We start from the raw sequence: 20,438 nt of genomic DNA, 5'->3' as shown, positions 1-20,438 counted from the left end.
ACTCTATCGTTGGGCACGCTGACGTCCCGCTCATCAGGCTGAACAAGGAGAAGGTCACAGTGAGCTGCCTGTCGGGTGCTAGGATCCGCCACATAACACAAGCACTCAGGTCACTCCAAGGCAAGTACAAATATGACTCAGTCATTGTCCATGCTGGTGTGAATGACCTGAGACGTACCTCCCTGGACTACATGAAAAGAGACATAGAGGAGCTCTCTGAGCATGTAGCCCAGGCCGGTATGACCCTGACCTTGAGTAGCATCTTACCCTCACCAAGAATGATGCCACAATATGAAGACAAGATGATCAATTTCAACAATTGGCTTAAGTATTGGTGTCATTCAAAGAGGATCCAATGCCTGTCAGCCTGGGATGACATGCTCGACAAGCCACGATGCTTCACTAGGGATGGCTTGCACTTATCACCCCTGGGCTTTCGGATATTGGCAAAGGCTCTTGCTACCCCATAGTGCCTTTTTTAGGCAAGGCTCAAAAGACAAACCCACCTCCATAGGTATCACAAGGGATAAGAAACTAAGAGTAGTGCTACTCAACGCCAGAAGTCTAAACCTCAAGATGCATGCACTCGAAACTCTCCTTTGCATGGAGAACATTGATATCTGTACAGTAACAGAAACCTGGTTCAAGGCTCCCGAGAGCACCCCAGCACTACCAGGTTATACCTCATACCATGCTTTTTGGCCCCAAAACTTGGACCAAACCAGAAAAGGAGGGGGAGTATCAATATTCGTCAAAGATACCCACACCTCCAGGTTGGAGGCACAGCACGAAGCATCAGAGACCATCCATGTGCAACTAACAGTGGGTAAAACTGCCTTCCAGTTTATAGCCTGCTACACACCACCCTCCCAAACCCAGGAACTCCACTCGGCCTTCCTGGGAACACTGGAAAATATGAAGGTCTTTCCAAACACCATTGTATTGGGGGACTTCAACTACCCATACATAGACTGGGAGCATTACTCTAGCTCCAAAACCCTAGCCCAAAGGTTCCTAGAATTTATAAACTCAAATGCTATGGAACAACTTGTTACCACTCCCACAAGAGGGAAAAACATACTGGACATGATCATCACCAACATGGGGACTCTATGCTCCAGACCAGAAGTGTATCCCTCACTGGTAAGATCAGACCATAAACTAATCTCACTGGATATTCACATCCTGACCCCACCCCCTGCTCAAAAAACCACAGTGAAAAACTTCTCTAAAGAAAATTTCACACTCCTCAAAACGAGGTCGAATCCTTCAAAGCCCCCGGGCCTGTGGAAAATACGGCCCAGACTGCAGAATCCTTTATAAACGCATTCTATGAACACCTTCAGGAATGCATGGATCATGCAATCCCAAATAAAACCAAGACCCAATCCTCCAAAGGCAGACGTCCTGTCTGGTGGACCCCAGTCATAAACAAACTATACAATAGAAGGAGGAAGCTACTACATGATAGAGCAAAATCCCAAAAAGGGAAGGCATCTCTGATCAGTATTAGCAAAAAACTACGGGCACTCATAAAATCGTCTAAGGCCAGCTTCGAAAGAAAAATTGCACAGGACACTAAGGATAATCACAAGGCTTTCTTTAGTTATGTTAGGAACCTGGGTGGGAATTCCCAGATATACTCAGAATTAGTCCAAAATGACAAAAAATACACCGAACCCACAGACATTGCCAACATCCTAGCTAACAGGTTCAGCGCAAACTTCTCCCCCCCTCCCCACCAAAAGGGCAAATATCTATCCCAGCAGAGTGCTGCCCCCCTGACATCTCAGATGCTCAGGTAAGAGCCGCCCTCTCCAAAGCAAAAAACACTGCATCAATGGGACCAGACGGTGTCCCAGGCTGCGTCCTACATGAACTCCAAGAAGAGCTAAACCCAAACATAAAACTACTGTTCAATCTCAGCCTTACTACAGGATATGTACTCAAAGAGTGGCGTACAGCAACGGTGGTCCCTCTCCACAAAGGTGGTGCCTCAACGGATCCTGGAAACTATCGCCCCATAAGCCTGACTAGCTTGGTCTGCAAAGCTATGGTAAGGATCATCATGGACCTTATAAATAAAGATATTGGGGACCTACAGACACTGGATCCTACCCAGTTCGGCTTTGTTAAGGGCAGATCCTGCCTCTTAAACCTGGTCCATTTCTTTGAAACAGTCACCAAGGCCACTGATGAGGGGAAGGTGGTCCACACAGCCTACCTGGACCTCGCAAAAGCCTTCGATACAATACCCCACTCGGGCATTATAGATAAGCTCACCAGCTTAAATATAAACCCCTATGTCACTAGATGGGTTGCAAACTGGCTCAAGGACAGAACCCACATGGTTATAATTGCTGGAGCTATGTCAGACTCGAAACCAGTTACAAGTGGCATCCCACAAGGCTCAGTCCTGGGACCTCTCTTGTTCAGTATATATTTCTCAGAGGTACAGGCCAACACAGAAGGACTGTGGCTGACCAAGTTCGCAGATGACTGCAAACTGGGCGCCATAATCGACTCTCCAGCCGACACAAGCATCCTCCAAAAGGGCCTCATAGAAACAGACAACTGGTGCCAGAGCCATAGCCTCAAGCTAAATGCCAAAAAGTGTATAGTCATCCCCTTTGGCAAAAACAAAGTGCCCACAAATTACCACATACGTGGTAATCCATTAAGTACGGAAGAAGTAATTAGGGACCTGGGGACCCAAGTTGATAGCAATCTCTCATTTGACAACCACGTGGCCAAAGTGGTTAGAAAAAATTTTATATAGCCCACCTAATCATGAAGAGATTCACATCTAGATCAGGGAGGACATCGTGCCTCTTTACTCATCCCTCATCAGGCCCATAATTGAGTACAATACCCCTTTTGGGATGTACCTTACCAGACACCTGCAGCAACTGGAAAGACCCCAAAAGTACCTCACCAAGAGGATCAAAGGGCTCAAACAGATGCCATATGCTGCCCGGTTAAAGAAACTCCAGCTCTACTCAGTGGCATACCACCTGCTCAGAGGCGATCTGTGCCTGACATATAAAGCCATGTCCAACCCGGAATTAATGGACATGCTGCACCTCAGAAAATCCAAATCCCATCGAGCTACACGCTCGAGAGACTTGAACCTCAGCACTGAAATAAATAGGACATGCTGGAGGGACAGATTCATAACCCAGAGGCTCCCTTCACTCTGGAATAAAATCCCAGTCCAGGTTAGGCAGAGTCCCTCATTGACTCTCTTCAAGAGGAATCTTGATGAGTGGATGGGGGATCGTAGGTTTACCCCGGGTATCACTTCTGTGTCACTGTTAGACAGAGGCACAGTATACTAACCTCGAAAAAGGGCATAGCAAAATTAATTTAAAATGGGTGGCGAAAGCCAAACACACTCTGGCTAGGCTTATGAATGCCCTAGGGACGATAGCCTAGTATGAACCTATGAACCTATGAACCATGTCAGAATATTGGTAGAGAAATAGAGGAGGGGCGAAAGGATGAGGAGAAGATATGTCAGGTAGGAGTAGGGCAAGGGCAAGGCCATGGTTTGTGGTAGGAGTAGGGCAAGGGCAAGTCCATGGTTTGTGGTAGGAGTAGGGCAAGGGTAAGGCCATGTTTTGTGATAGGAGTAGGGCAAGGCCATGGTTTGTGGTAGGAGTAGGGCAAGGGCAAGGCCATGGTTTGTGGTAGGAGTAGGGGAAGGGCAAGGCCATGGTTTGTGGTAGGAGTAGGGCAAGGGCAAGGCCATGGTTTGTGGTAGCAGTAGGGCAAGGCCATGGTTTGTGGTAGGTGTAGGGCAACAGCAAGGCCATGGCTTATGGTAGGAGTAGGGCAAGGGCAAGGCCATGGTTTGTGGCAGTAGTAGGGCAAGGGCAAGGCCATGGTTTGTGGTAGGAGTAGGGCAAGGGCAAGGCCATGGTTTGTGGTAGGAGTAGGGCAAGGGCAAGGGCAAGGCCATGGTTTGTGGTAGGAGTAGGGCAAGGGCAAGGCCATGGTTTGTGGTAGGAGTAGGGCAAGGGCAAGGCCATGGTTTGTGCATAGAATCTTTTAGCATTTTTTTGAAATGCAAACACTTAGTGACAGCTCTTAGGTCTGATGGTAGTTTATTCCAGGAGTTAGCAACTGAATAACTATGCAGAAGTTTACCTATTTGTTTTAGGGGCTTATAAACTTCCAGGAGACATTTATTGGAACTATGGAGGCAGTGTTTGGGAGTATAGGGAGGGATTAGGGTATAGACAGCAAGGCAGCAGAAGGGATTAGTTAGAGTTGCGTGAGTAAGGCAAAGTTGTGGAAGTAAGAGTTGGTTGTGGACTTCAGGCCATAGAAGATTCCATAGGGCAGTGCAGTGGTGGGATCGATAGGGAAGATTTGCAGTGAATCCTGCAATGGTATTGTAGGTGGATTTGAGATTAGTCATGAGGTTGGATTGTATGTTGGTGAGTATCAGTGCAGCATAGAAGAGAGTAGGCGATGAAAAAGCTTGAGCCAGGGAACGTCTAGTGTCTTTAGTAAGGTATTTTTTATTCCTGTATAATAGGCCCAGTTTTGGTGTGTTTTTTAATGGCTTGTAGAATATGGACATCAAACGCAAGCTGATCATCAATAAGATCCCCAAGAAGTTTTGTATGAGTTTCAACTGAGATAGTAATATTATTGAGAGATGTGACTGAAAAGGAATTTTTACAATGTTCTAGAGAATTAGAAAAGAAGAGAAGAAGATTTGTTTTTTGGGTTTGAGTAAGAGTTCATTGCTGCTTAGCCATTTTTCAATAGATAGAAGAGAATCTTTGGTGAGGGAGAGAAGGTGATGGAGATTATCAGAGCAAAATATATTAGCAGAATCATCAATAATAAGAGAGGAGTTAGAGCAAGCTGTGAAGTGGTTCTTTGTAAAGATGTTAAAGAGGAGGGGTCCTAGTATTGATCCTTGGGGTACACCAGTATGAAGAGGCAGGAAAGGAGAGGAAGCAGATAGCCATCTGACAGACAGTCTATCTGAGAGGTAGCTGGTGAACCAGAGAATTGTAGATTTTGAGAAATTAAGATTTTTAAGTTTAGATAGGAGCAGAGATTGGGAGACAGTGTCAAAAGCTTTAGATAAATTGAGGAAGAGACTAGAAATGAGTTTGTTTTCATCACAAGCTTTGGGAATGGTCTGAGTGAAAGTAATGACAGTGGTGGCAGTGCTATGAAGGGGACGAATGCCATGTTGTGTAGGTGTATGGAGGTTTTCTTGTTAAAGGTATTCAAGGATTTATGTATGCATTTTTACATTATTTTGGAGAATGGGAGAGAATATCAATGGGGTGATAATTTGAGGGGGTCTGTAGAGTTACCTTCTTTGTGAAGGGGGATAACAGAATTTTTTTCATATTTTGGGTACAGTATTTTCAAGGATGGATCAACTGATAAGTATGGATAACAGGGTAGGCAATGGCATTGGCAGCAATTTTGAGAAAGTGAGGTGGGAAGTTGTCTGCAGATGTAGAGCATGGCTTAAGTTTATTGAGAAGAGATTTCATATATGTAATAAGGGTGGGTTTCAGAGAGAAGGTAGAGGCAGGGTAGGTGAGAGTGGGACAGGTAGAAGAAAGATTAGTAGTTTTATTAGTGAGATTTTTGATAGAGTTGATGAAGAAGGTATTTAGAAGATTAGCAGTATCAAGGTCAGAGCTATTTGGACAGGGACTAGGTGTGGTAGGCTTATCTAGATACATGAGCTTATTAATATTGTTCCAAAGTAATCTGGGATTAGAGTGAGAGTTATTTAGTGTTTTTTGGTAGTATTGTCTTTCGTCATTGTCAATGTGTTATTTGGTACAGTTCCTGAGTTGTCCATAAGTTTGAAGATGGGTTGGCAGATTAGTTTTCTTCCATAACTTCCAGGCTCTATCCCTCTGTAACATTAGGTTACGTATGAGTTGAGATATCCAAGGTGAGAAGTTAGATTTTAATCTATTTTTTTTCTGATGGGAGGACCAATGAGTTTAAGATATTAAGGAAGATTTTGTTGAATTTGGAGACAGTCTCATCAAGGGGTAGATTGTATAAGAAGGTCCAGTTTAATGAGGAAAGTATATTGTTGAAGGTAGCAGGGTTGAAGGTGAAGAGTTTGCGATAGTCTTTAAGATGGTGGAGTCTGTGGAGTTGAGGTGAATATCTGTGGACAAGGGTGGGAAGATGGTCACAGAGAGTCAGGAAGAGTACAGGGATTGTGATAGAGGTTTGGGTTGGAGGTGAGAATCCAAGTGAGACTTGTACCAGAGGTGGTATGTTTGTTGTATCGGGAAGGAGAAGAGATGAGTTGAGAGAAGCCATAGAGGTTAATGGAACTATGGGGAGAAGAGGAGCCAATAGCTGTCCAGTCAATATTAACATTATTAATATTAACATCTCCCAAGATAATGGTTTCATATGGGATGCTATCAGAGAGCCAGGAAAGGAATAGTTTTTTTCCAGGGGGATGTAGACGGCAGCTATAGCAATTTTTTGTGATTGTTACATTTACAGTTTACTATAAGAGTTTCAGCAGGGTTAAAGTTTGGAGAGGGTGTAGTAAGGGGGTAAAGTGAAAGTTGTTCAGTGTAAAGAATGGCAATCCCTCTCCCTTTTTAGGATAATGATTGAGTTGAAATATATTACAACCTGGGGAAGAACTTCTGAGTCAGAGATATGTGGTTGTAGCCATGCTTAAGAGAGTGTAAGAATGTTAGGGGATATTGAGTAATCAGGTAATGAAAAGGGCTTATTTTATTGGTTAAACTTTGTATGTTGAGAGAGATTATACTTAGGTACTTGGAAGTTGGGAGGCTAGTAGACTCTAAGGAAATAGCAGATGGAGAAATGGTGGATAGAGTTGGAGAGGATGGAGAGATATTGGGCTGTCTGTATAGCTGTGTGTAGGAGCAGTGTAGAGTGGCCCAGGGATGGGATGAATATCTCCACACCATACTAAGTTAACTAGGAAGAATACTTTAGAGTTTGCAGGTGGGTAATAGGTGGGGTACTTAGGTCTCATTTTATAAGATGAAAGTGGGAGGATTTTAAGTTTGTAAGGGGCAATTAGAGAATAGTGAAGGGGAAAGAGAGTATTTGATAAGGGTCTGGACATCAGTATGGAGATAGGGGAGGGTAGGTGATAACACAGTTGTGGTTAAAGAGCCATAGTAAGAAGTAGAATGTTTTAAAATAAGTAGGCAGGAGGAGAGGATGATGACAGACAGCATATTAGAAGAGGGGTTTGATATGTAGTATTAATAGTGTGGGGGTTAAAAGTGAAATATATAAATGGATAAAAGGAAAATGTAGACGTGAAAAGGGAATACTAGAGTGAGAGGTAAAATGCAGGCAGGGAATAAAGAAGAGAGAGAGAGAGACAGTTGGATTTTATGAGAAGGGGTTGGCAAGATGGGGGAAGCTGTTAAATTTGATAGGAGTGGTCTGAAGTAGGTGGAATGTGGAGATTGGCAGTATGATAGGGGGTGTGGTTAATCAGGGTGATGTATAAAGGAAATGAAAGTGGGGTGGGTGGGAATGGGGTAGGACAGGGGAGCAGAGTAAGCCCGAGCAGAGCGAGGGAGAACAGAGTGGGTTGCACCATGATGTATGTGGCCAGAGTGAGCAGAAAAAAAAAACAATCAGCTTCTTTAAAGGAAAATGCAGGTCAGTGCTATAGCACAGTATAGTAGACCAGTAAAAGTAATGCCCTTTATCGGCCTTATCTTTTGATTAGATGTGCTAGTTTCCTATGACTGATCTTTGCTCACCAAAAAAAGGGGGGATACTTCCATAACATTTTCTCAGTAGTGAACACAATAGGGTAGGAGAAAAGGAGAAGACTGCTCCTGTGAATGTTTCTGTAGTAGATAATGCTAATTGAGTAGGTTGGAGGAAGGGGGAGGACCTCTAGCATCCAAAAGCTGTGCATGCTATCTACAAACACAAATGCAGGGGGAATCTTATATACTATAAATATTAGTTTTGTTTTCAAAAGTATGTAAATAAAACATACACTGGTGATAGATTTATGAACTGGATGGTAAGGGTCGGTTGCTATAACCTTCTAGAAGGCTCTTGACTTGATGCAGGTATACCATGGACCCAGGGAGAAAGTGCATGGTCTAACAACAAACAGGAGGACTGCAAAATGGAAGAATAGATTTAATTAGCAAGCAGCAATAGAAGATAGAAGGAGCGAGGGGGAAGAGATGGAAAAACAGGAGAGAAATAAAAAGTGAAAGGGGAGAAATTAAGATACCCAGGAGAGAGATAGCGCAGGGAGAGGTGGAAAGAAGGATAGCAGATTGTAGAACCGATTAGTGGGGAAAAAAAGGAAGAGCAGATGTTAGGAGCAGCAAAGAGTTCAGTGTAGTCTATACACAATGTACAACGCCTATATTGCAAAATGAAAGCAATGTATAAATAACCTTATAGTAAAATAGGGTCTGTATTAGAACATCGAAGTTTCAAAACTTCAAATGTTCTTATATCGAACCCTATCAGTGAAAGCTGAAAACATCGGACATACAGAACAGCAAATTTTTTCCTAGGGAAAAAAATTCACTGTTCTAAAACACATACAGACAACACAAGCACACCAAACAAACAGCAATCCACTCACATACACCTAAAATCTTACACCTAACCCTAAACTAAAGTATACACACACCACTAACTATCCACTTACCTTAACCCAAACCCTAACCCTAAGGTCCATCACTATCACACACTCACCTCACCCGCACCCTAACCCTAACTCACCTACCCCGCCCTAACCCTCACGTCCACAGAATCGCACACTTACCAGACCCGCCCCCTAAACCTAACTCACCTAACCCGCCCAAACCCTCACGTCCACACAATCGCACACATACCTAACCTGCGCCCTAGCCCTAACTCACCTAACCCACCCTAACCCTCACGTCCACACAATTGCACACATACCTAACTGGCACCCTAACTACCCTAATCCGCACTCAATTGCACACTTACCTGAACCCAACCCGTACCTTTCCACCACAGTGCCAAAAATATCGAAGCAACAGAAACTGACAACCGAATTCTTTCCCTAGGAAAAAATTTGGTTTTCTGTTGCTTCGATATTTTCAACATTCGCTGAATAGGGTTCGATATTAGAACATTCGAAGTTCTGAAACTTTGATGCACTAATATAGACCCGTAAAATAGAAGTATATTGAGATAAAAATATGCAGCAGTCAACTATGTACTCTGTCATCAATATACAACACCTTTACGGCAAATGAAATACAAAAGGAAAAGTAAACATTTAGTAACAAAGTAGCGTGTTGAGTCAATAATATGTAGCAAATCAAATAATTAGAGCTCATATACAGAGTTAAGCAAGATAACAGCATACTAGTCAAAACATATTGTAAACATCTTTGGTCTTTCTTCTAGTATGTAACAATTAAACAAGACACTTAAGGGTCAGAGTTTAAACTGTTGTAGAGCAGTACTGTGCAACTAGAGTATAAGGTTGGCATGCACTCTAGGTAAGTGAACAGTGCTCCATACATTAATAACAGTTATAGTACCATACTACATAAAGCCTAGCCTAGCAGGGTGTACAACAACCTATACTCACAATTTCACTAAAACAGTTACAGGAAACCTGTTGTTATGCACTATGTATTTTACATTTTGAACAAAAGATAGAGAAAGACCTAGGCATTAAAACTTACAGAATGCACAAGATATTTGGGGTTAGCACAGTGTCATGTATACTACAAATATAAGGTTACTCATTCCAGCTTATTCAGCTCCAACTTTACTCCTCTCTCCCCCTCAACCTTCCCTCAGGAAATATCATCAAATATAACTCCCCCTACTATCACTAGGGGACAGGTCCTTAATGCTCTCTCTAAGACCAAGAACACTGCATCAGTGGGGCCAGACAATATCCCAGGATGCCTTCTAAATAGCATGAAACATGGCCTCTGGAATTACTATTTAACTGTAGACTCCAAACAGGTTTCATGCCTCATGAATGGAGAAAGGCAACAGTCATCCCTCTGCACAAAGGTGGGCCATCTACAGACCCTGGAAACTACAGACTCATAAGTCTCACTAGTCTTATATGTAAAGCCATGGAAATAATTATGATGGAGATGATCAATAGAGATATAGCAAACCTCAGGACAGATCATGCCTACTCATCGTGGTGGACTTCTTTGAGAAGGTCACCAAAGCAATGGATGAGGGCAAACTCATTCACACTGCCTACCTTGACCTGGCCAAGGCATTTGACACAATACCCCACTCGGGCATTGTTGACAAACTCAAGAGCTTAGGTACAAACCCATACATCACCAGGTGGATAGCCAACTGGCTCACAGACAGGAACCAGGAAGTTACAACTGGGGAGTCCACCTATACAAAGATACCAGCCACAAGTGGAGTCCCTCAGGGATCAGTCCTTGGACCGCTCCTTTTTGGCATTTACTTCTAAGAAGTCAAGTTCAATGTCAGTGGTCTCTGGCTGACTAAATTTGCAGATGATTGCAAATTAGGAGCTGTCATTGAATCTCACACTGACAAAAATGTTCCCAGGAGGGGCTGACAGAGACAAACAGCTGGTGTCAGAGTCATGAACTAAAACTAAATGCCAAGAAATGCATAATAGTATCCTTTGGGAAGTCATCCATCCCTGGTAACTAGCATATTGACAACACATCCCTTAGAGTTGAGTAATCAGGGACTTAGGGACAAACATAGATAGTAAGCTTGACTTTGATCAACATGTGTCTACAGTGGTGAGGAAATCATTCTATGTTGCTCAACTTATAAATAAAGGTATGGTATCTAAGTCCAAGGAAGTCATTGTTCCATTGTATTCGGCATTCATCAGACCTATCATTGAGTACAATGCCCCCTTTGGTATGTACCTAACCAGGCATATCCTACAACTGGAACATCCACAGAGGTTCCTCACTAAAAGAATACAGGGCATAAGTAATATGTCCTGTGCAGACCTCCTCAAGGCCCTGTCCCTGTATTCTGTCTCCTACAGGCTTTTGAGGAAAGATCTATTCCTGGCATACAGGGCATTGCCAGACCCCACTCTGATGAACCTCCTGCATATCCACAAAATAGACAGTACCAGAATTACCCATTCTAAAGACTTAAATCTTGCCTGTGATATAAATAGGACCTGCTGGAGACATAGGTATGTATCCCAGTGACAACCCCATCTATGGAACAGGCTCCCCATTCATGTGAAGAAGAGTTCCTCCCTAATCTGATTCAAGTTTAATTTGGACAATTGGATGGGAAACCAGAAATTCATCCCTGGTTTGGCACCTATGTCTCTGATGCAAACAGGTAACCTGTAAATGGTTCATCTCCCAGGCCTATGCTTACACTTATCAAGGTATCAGAACTTGTCAGAGATTTGGGATGCATGGGTAGGGTTAAAAAGGCCCTTGTTGTCATTAGCCTAGTAAACACCTATGAACCTATGAACTTATGTTTGTAATGATTTAAAACGAAAGGGTGAGAGCTGTACCTGACACACTAAGTACACCAGGATTAGATGCTGGCCATTTGTACTTGATGGTGCACTGAAATCTTCCACTGTCTGACAGGGTGACATTCTCTAGACATTCTGTGGTGTGAGGGAGGCTCCTTTATACTGTTAAATTCTAATTCAGAACAAACCTGGGCCTTGCCATGGAGGTTTCTGACGTAACTGAAGAAGGCTTTGTGGTTTCCCTTTGCTTTGGAGGCTAGTTTATTTATTTTATTTTATTTATTTCATTTGTTTACTGATTAATGTCTGACTGGGAACGAGGTCTATTTTCAGTGGAGACCTGGAGAGAAAAGCTCCTGACATACAGTAGAGAAAAATTTAACAGTACTGAACAAAATTTGCAAATTAACAAATATTAATAATGTATACACTTTACAATGTACATCTGGTATAGTAATCTAAAGTAATTAAAAATATTGACAAAAATAGTACAGTTTGAGATGACTTACCAGTATAAATAGTAGTAAGAACAGTATGTCTGAATTTGTCAAAATAAAGAAATACAGCTTTCAAAAATTGTTGTAAGCCCAACCAGTTGCAAGACCATGCAGTATTTGCAAGTAGTTATTTTAGGTAAACAGAGTCGGTACTGGTTGCAGTATGTGTACATTTTTATTGCCAACGATGTAAGTGGTTTCTCTGCTAATTGAAAGGGTGTGTTGGACCAAGCTGGCCTTGACCAGCTAATAACCATAGCTGTGAGTATGCGCCAATATAGGGTGGTAGGAGGGAGTACTATTGGGAGGTTTTGTTTGGCTGTGGGTGGACTAGCCAGGAGTATGGCAGGAGTAGAGCCAGTGTTTTGCTAGATGTTCCTTAAGGAGGTCTTTGAACTCATGAATGTTAGGGTTTTTAACTATAGGTTGAGGAAGAGTGTTCCAGAGTTTTGCAATTTTATAAGAGTAGAGAGGGAGGTGCCTTGCTGTGGGGTTATGTAATCTTTAACATTAGTTTATTAGAGGATCTCAGTGATCTTGGATTTGTGTTGGGTTGGATTAGGTTAGTGAGTGCAGGGCAGTCGTTTGGATGGTGAATTATTTTGTGGGTTAAGGACAGTTGGTTTAATGTTAGAAGGTTTGGGAGTATAACTAGTTGAGTTGGACGAGTACTGAGCAGTGATGGGTTCTGTATGGGTGGCCTGTAGAGAATTTGGCAATTTTGTTGTAGCAGGATTCTAGATTATTTGTCTGATTTACGTATGCTGGTGAATATGTGGGATCCATAGAGGAGGGTGGACAGTAGTTGTGTGCGGGCAGTGGCTAGTTGGGCACTTTCTGTGAGGTAAGGTTTAACTCTATATTGGGTGCCTAGTTTTGAATATACTTTTTGATGGTGAGGGAGATGTAGCTATCAAACCTTAGGTTTTCATCTATTGTGACACCTAGAAGTTTGGAAAGATTAGTTCAATTAGATCAATTTTGGTTCCGTTTGTGGAAAGGATTGTAAGTGGTGACTGGCAAGTTTTGGGTTTGTTATAATTGAAAACAACTTGGTTTTATTAGGATTTAGCATGAATTGATTGTTAGTGATGTAAGTTTCTATATCCTGGAAAGATTTTTGTATTTTTGTTTGTAGTTCCTGGGGGTGGGGGGCTGAGCAGATAAGTGTGGACTCATCTGCATACTGGACTATGGAGGCTAGTTGGGTTGCACAGCTGAGGTTGTTAGTAAGAACTGTAAAGAGTAGGGGGCCAAGTATGGATCCATGGGGTACTCCTACAGAGATTGGAAGAAGGGGGAGAAGTTTTTACATTTGGTGGCTTGCTGATGGTTAGAGAGATAACTGTGGATCCAAGACAGGGCAGCTGTATTGAGGCCATGGGATGACAGTTTGTTGAGTAGGATTTGGTGGGAGATGGATTCAAAGGGTTTTGACATATCAAGGAATATGGAGGAGACAAGTTGGCCTTCATTTATGAGACCTTGAATGGTGTTTGTAAAGAAAAGTAGGACAGTGCTGGTACTATGTTTTGGCCTAAAGCCATGTTGAGTGGGAGAGAGGAGGTTGTGATTGAGAAGATGGGTAAGGAATTGCAAGTGAATGCATTTTTCTAAGATATTAGCTAGGGGGGAGAGAATGGCTATGGGATGGTAGTTTGTAGTTTTGATTCATAATTGGCTTTGGAGGTTTTTACTTGTGATCTAATTTGCTTCTTGAGGCTAATGAGGGAGCTTTTCCAATTTGGATTTGTTCCTTTTTACCCCTGGACAACAGTTTCCTCCTTTTGTTGTAAAGCCTGTTGATAGAGGATGTCCACCAAACAGGTTTGTGTTTCCTTGAGGAGCAGGTTTAATTTTGTTGGGTATGACTGAGTCCATGCAGTTGTACAGGTGCTTGTGTGCTGCACTGGCATAGTGTTCAGCATAATTGTCCGCATCCTCTGAGGGTTGCAATGGTGTGAAGCTGCTGATACCCTCCCTTGGAGGTTGCAGTTAGCTTTTGAGAAGTTTTTTAGCTTGATTATGGCTGGGGGGGGGGGGTTGGGTGGGATACATACTTTGAATGGGACAGTCCGACGAGCTGATCCCACCAAGAAGGAACATACTATGGGAGTGGTGCAGCGGTTGCCCATGTTGGTGAGAACCAAGTTCAAAATGTTCAAAATGTTATCTCCCCTTGGGGGGAAAGATATGAGCTGGTCCAGTGCATTAGAACTGATGAAGTCAAGGAATCTCTGAGTGAGTGTATTAGTGTAGGAATAGTTCACCCTGTGTATGGTGGGGTAGTTGAAGTCACCAAGGATCAGGGTGTTGGGGAGTACCTTGATGGAGTCAAGTAGATCCAGGTAAGAGGAGTGGGTATCCTGACTCATGCAGGGGGGGTCTATAGCTGGCTATAACTTGGATGGGTGTCTTGCCAACCATCAGTTGCACTTGGAGTAGTTCCAGTGCATCATGCTGGCAAACCAGTCTGGAGGTGTGCCTGCCCTTAGTGAAGATAGACACTCCACCACCCTTAGTCTTCCTGACTTCATTTTAGGGTCAGAATGTGTGGAAAGAGGTATAGCCTGGTAAGGCAGGGGTGCTCTCCATAGCTCTGAAGCAAGATTCTGTGACCGCACAGACATCGGCATCTTCCAGTGTAAGGACAGCATCCAGTAAGTGCATTTTCAGGTTAAGTAAGTATGTCAATTAAGGGTGATTGTGCCCTCGGCTATGACATATGATTTCCATCATACCACTGGGGAGACATGGGGATTGCAGGCATATTTAGACATAAATCATGTGTGACCAGGTGTGTGTACCCAGTTCTTTCACCCCTGAGTATGTACACCACATGTTGCGACTGATGTGCTACTTACCAGGTACATAGGTGTTAGTGATGGAAATAATAGTACATATATATATATATATATATATACACACACACACACACACACACACACACACACACACACACACACACACACACACACACACACACACACACACACACACAAAGTCCAAACAGCCAGTTGTGTAAATGAGAAGCTGGAGCAACAGATAAGTAGAATTATACACACAGCACCATCCAGCGTAACAGCCAACAGCAACGAAAAGTCAGACCACTGCTGAAACATCCAAAAGCAGGTTTAATAGTAGAACAACTGATTAAAAACAGTGAATATGGTTAGTGCTTTCGTGGACAAAGGAGGGATAGGAGTGATGGCACTTGCCCATCTGGGGGTAAGACACCAGAACAAAGGAGGGATAGGAGTGATGGCACGTGCCCATCTGGGGGTAAGACACCAGGACAAAGGAGGGATAGGAGTGATGGCACGTGCCCATCTTGGGGTAAGACACCAGGACAAAGGAGGGACAGGAATGAGGGCACGTACCCATGTAAGAATTGTAATCAATGCCAGTCTATATTGGAAAATAATGTTTTTATACATCCAGATTCAGGACAACGATATGTGTTTCATGTACTAGCAGAGTGTAATAGTGAAAACATTGTTTATTTGACCAGGTGCAAGGGATGCCCATCCTTTTATGTAGGTAAAATGAATAGAAAATTAAGGTATCGTATATGTGAGCATGTACAACACATAAGGAAGGGCACTGAAACTAATGCACTGGCAAAACACGTCTTAGCTACAGGCCAAACCCATGCTTTTGAGTTTACAGTGATAGAACAAGTTCATAAAAATGAAAGAGGTGGGGATATTAGAAACACCACTGAGACCTCAGAGACACGTTGGATAATTAGATTAAGGGCAGACCGGGGAAAGAGTTGAATGATAGAATTCCAATACAACCCATTTTAAAGAATAGAAGTCTGCTCAAATAAATAGCATGGATTTTTATAGTTAAGTTTTCATAAATGTTTTTTATGTAACAATGAATGTTTTAAACTATGTTGAATGTTATAATATTATAATAGTATTTATAGGAATGGTTCTATTTTTAGGAATAATTGTAAGGGGCAGATGAGATTAAGGAGTATGTGTATATATGTAGTTGCCTGAGAAAATGTAATTTAAAGCATTGAACAGGCAAGGGTTAAACAGTTGGAAGCTGGGTTTAATTGAGTAAGCTTGCTTATAGGTTCATGACTGCATGAATTGGTTTAAAAGAGGGTGTGTTAGAGTAAAGAATTTTTTATGAAGGTCTGAAGAAGTGGTGTTTGAGACCATGAAAGTACTAATACATATTCACTGTTCCTGCTTTTGGATGTTTCAGCAGGGGTCTGACTTTTCGTTGCTGTTGGCTGTTACGCTGGATGGTGCTGTACGTATGATAGTATTTATATATTTGCATGGAGTTTTTTGCCATTACTATGTCAACAGGCATTTGTTCATCAATACCCTTTTGTAGGATATTGACATAACTCACTGACTCCATGACTGCTCACAATTTGCAGGCATCAGCCAAGATTGTTAGCCACAGACATTCAATATTAATTTGTATTGTGGTTAAATGGATTCCAAGCAGTAGAGGACCAAAGACTGAGCCCTCTTGAACACTGTTGCTTACAGATTGGATATTAGAGGGGGATGTCCCTATTTTGAGTATGTGTGCCATCAATGGGCCACTTAGTGACCACTACAATGATAGTACCATGGATGCCTAAGTAAGTGCTTTGTAAATGATGCCTGAGGGGGGGATATAGTCAGATGGCTTGGCTCAGTTCAGGAGGTTGTACGCCATGATCTCCCCTCACCCAGGTCCTTGGTGACTGCCTCAGAAATGTCCACCACATTTAACAGTCATGGTCCCCCTGTCAGACATCCAAACTGTGTACAGTCAGCTGTATGTAGAACACATATATGTGCTGATTAGCTCAATGATGATTGGCTCTATGGCCATACAGATATGGATACTCAGGCAAAGATGTCTATAATTCTGGTGGTCAGTGCATGCACCACCTCTTTGCAAGGCTATAACAGTTTCTATTATCCAGTCAGCTGGGGTCTGGCCAGTGGTTTCAGTATGACTGCAAGGTATTCCCAATGGTGTCAGTAATGCTTGGCAGATCCCATGTAGGATGCAGCCTGAGATGTTAGCATGTCCAATAGATGCTGCGTATCTCCCAAAGAGAGGACATTTATGACCTGCTGTGTAGATATAGAAGTTATGGGGCAGGTTGTAGGAATGTCATGTGTCACATGTGGTGGAGACAGGGGAGTGAATTTGATGTAGAACTTGTGGGACTACAGGTTAGCTATGAGTAGAGACCCATTATATGTGGCATCATTATGAATGAGTTCACTGCCAATCTTCGCCTGTCCTTTGTGGTTACACATGTAACTACACTGTGTGTTGTGGTTCTGCTTTGTGTGGGTGGCTAATTTTGTCACTTACTTTGTCTACACAACATCACAACAACACTATGTGCTTGTTTTAGCTGAGGAGGATGTGCCTCCATTGTGAGGGGCAGCACCCTCACCCCCAGCTGTCACACAGCAATATGCACTTCTTATTGTACAGCCTGATAATGGCAATTGTCCACCAGGCAGATTTGCTATGCCATGAGGAACCTGTGTTCCTCCTGTCAGGTACAGCCTAGTTCATGCAGTTATAATACTATTGGCATAATGCGTGGGTGCAACGCTCTGCATACTTGCCTGTCTCATCAGAGGGGGGAAGGTGCAGTCAGTCTTTGTAAACCATCCCACAGGAGGTAATAAATGGCTGTATTGTCTGCAAGGAGGGGTTAGTGCTGGTAGTTTTAATGACACTGATCTGTGGTCAGATCTCACCAGGGATGACCCCAGAGTGGGAGGCTGCAGTTGTCACCCATACTGGTAATCACTCGATGCAATACGTTGGTTCCCCTTGTGGGGATGATGTCATGGCACTGCTATCTTGATAGACACACATACATACAAATACACACAATGGGTGTCTGGATTCATGGAGCTGCTCCTGTAGCCAGCTATTGCTCGATTATGTGCCCTTCCAGTACTGAATGTCACCTGCAGTGATTCTGGTAAACAACAGTGTTTTACAAAATCTGGATGTGTATCTACCCTTAATGAGTATGTATACATCACCTGCATTACCCTTGAACACTGTGACTTTGAGATCTGAAGATGTGGATGGACGTGTAGTCTGGTATGGCTGTGGTGCTGTTCACAGCCTTGAAACAGATGTCCTTCACTGCACATGTCTGCATAATCCAGGGTGGGGATACATTCCACAGAGTGGGGTTCAGTGTTGCCATACCCACCATGTGGCAGCATAACCATGATGTTGTATACAATATTGGTGTTATATATTGTATTAGAATGTATATATTATTTGGTTGGGCATTATTAGGAGTTTTTAATAGTTAATGTTAATAGGCTTATTGTCTTAATTAATTGCTGTCAATTAATATCATGATCAGCTTATATATATATATATATATATATATATATATATATATATATATATATATATATATGCTTTTATTCAATTGTGTTTTATGTCTGAAGAAGGCTGGTGGCATGGCCGAAAGTGCTTACATTGTATTAAATTTTCTTTTGGATTACACGCTTGGTCTGTTGGATTGTTATTGAACTGCTTTTATTCTACTGGTTTGTGGTTGTGTATTTAGTTTGTTCGTATGGCTTCTAGCAGTTCGCAAGACGCAGCAATGGCGGTAACCAGAGCTGAATTTGACACTTTACAACAATCTGTTTTAAGTCTCACTCAATTAATTCAACAACTTTCAGGCAATAACAGTGAACAATGTTTGGGATTACCTGGTTTCAGACATAATAGGATCGGTAGTGGTGATAGTGAGGACAGTTTACCTCCAGGTCAACAGCAGATGGTGCAACAAAGTATTATACCAAATGTCGGTGTTGAGCATAATTCTAAGGATGAGCAACTCCAGCAGTGGTTAAACCAGGTACAGCAGAATACATTTGATAAGAATTCACAAGCTCCTAATTTTTCCACTATGGTTGATCAATTTCATGATTTAGTTTGGGACTATCGTAGGTTATTACATGATAATACCTACTTCAATGAGTGTATAAAAAGACAGCAAATACCTAAAGGTTTGAGATATTGGAAATTTCCAACTGGCTTAAAAGAGGGCAGCAGTTTGCACAGAGAGCTTTTGCAATTATTTGATCGACAGGGGTGTGAACTTTTAGGTGCATTGGTAAAACATAATACTCATAGAATGGAAGAGCTCAACACCGAAATACAGACACTTGACATAAAACTTAAACAACATACTGCATTTCCAGCTTGTCAGCATCAGTATCAAGAAGTTTTTAAAGAAGTGGATAGATACAGTAAAATAGTTACGGATAGAAAAGCTCGTAAGTTGCAAAGGGACAAAATAGACTATTCCAAAGGGCATGCTTACCCAAAACCATCACGTGGCCAATGGAATAGCGTGCACACGGAAGTAGGATCTCATCCTATGCAAAATAATGGCGTTGACTCTCAAACAGAGGGGAATATTGAGCAACAACAACCCCCTTTAGAGGAAGAAACCCTTCACAGGTCAGAGCGACTTCGGAACAAGGAGGGTTACATAACCAAAACAAATTTGTCGCGTACTTGGAGAAGGCAGAGAACAGGCTCATACAACAGTTACCGATAGAAGATGAAGGTGAGACCATTTCATGTAACAGTTACCAACTGATTCATAATACAGCAGGTGACTATAAAGTTTACAATTATAGTCATGCTGTTATTACTGCACAACATGCTGATATTTTTAGTAAAGGCCTTACCTTCATACCAGCAAGAAAAGCAAGAGTGACTGATTTAGTAACTGAATTAAAACTTTTCGTCAGAAGATAAAATTTAGCAGTGTTACATCATGGTACTGAGAGTACTGACCATAATCCACTATGTGTTCCTAGTCTGTTTAATCCTCCTCTTCATTCTAGAATCAAGTTATTTGAGGACATTTGTGAGCTTGATTTCAGACATTATTTGCAGTTTAATAAAGGAACATATAATAATACAAATTTTACTAAAGAAGAATATGAAATGTTGATGCAATTAAAATCGCAAGGACAATTACGGTTTATGCAACCTGATAAGGGTGGGGGATTGGTTGTAATGAATGTCATGGATTATAATCAATTATTAATGCATATATTGTATGATGATGCTTATGTTGAAGATTCTTTAAATGAATTTAATATTTCTAATTCAAGAATTGATTATTATTTAGAAGATATGCTATGGCAAGGGCAAATTACTAGAGAAGCCTTCACATATATGCATGTTCAGAATCCAAGAATACCAATGATTTTTGGTGCACCAAAACTGCATAAGTATTTATAGAATCCCCCTTTGCTCCCCAAAGTGGACGCAGGTGGTTCAAAAACATATTTCATGGCTAAGTATATTGATATTAATTTGAAGTATGTTATTAACAACCTCCCTCACATTTGCCGCGACTCTTGGGATTTTTTAAAGAAATTAAATATGTTAAAATTACATAATAT

Source organism: Protopterus annectens, chromosome 11.part0 (assembly GCF_019279795.1).
Source record: "Protopterus annectens isolate FY-2018-M chromosome 11.part0, PAN1.0, whole genome shotgun sequence".
In the NCBI taxonomy this organism is placed as follows: domain Eukaryota; kingdom Metazoa; phylum Chordata; order Ceratodontiformes; family Protopteridae; genus Protopterus; species Protopterus annectens.
This window is presented reverse-complemented; position numbering follows the sequence as displayed.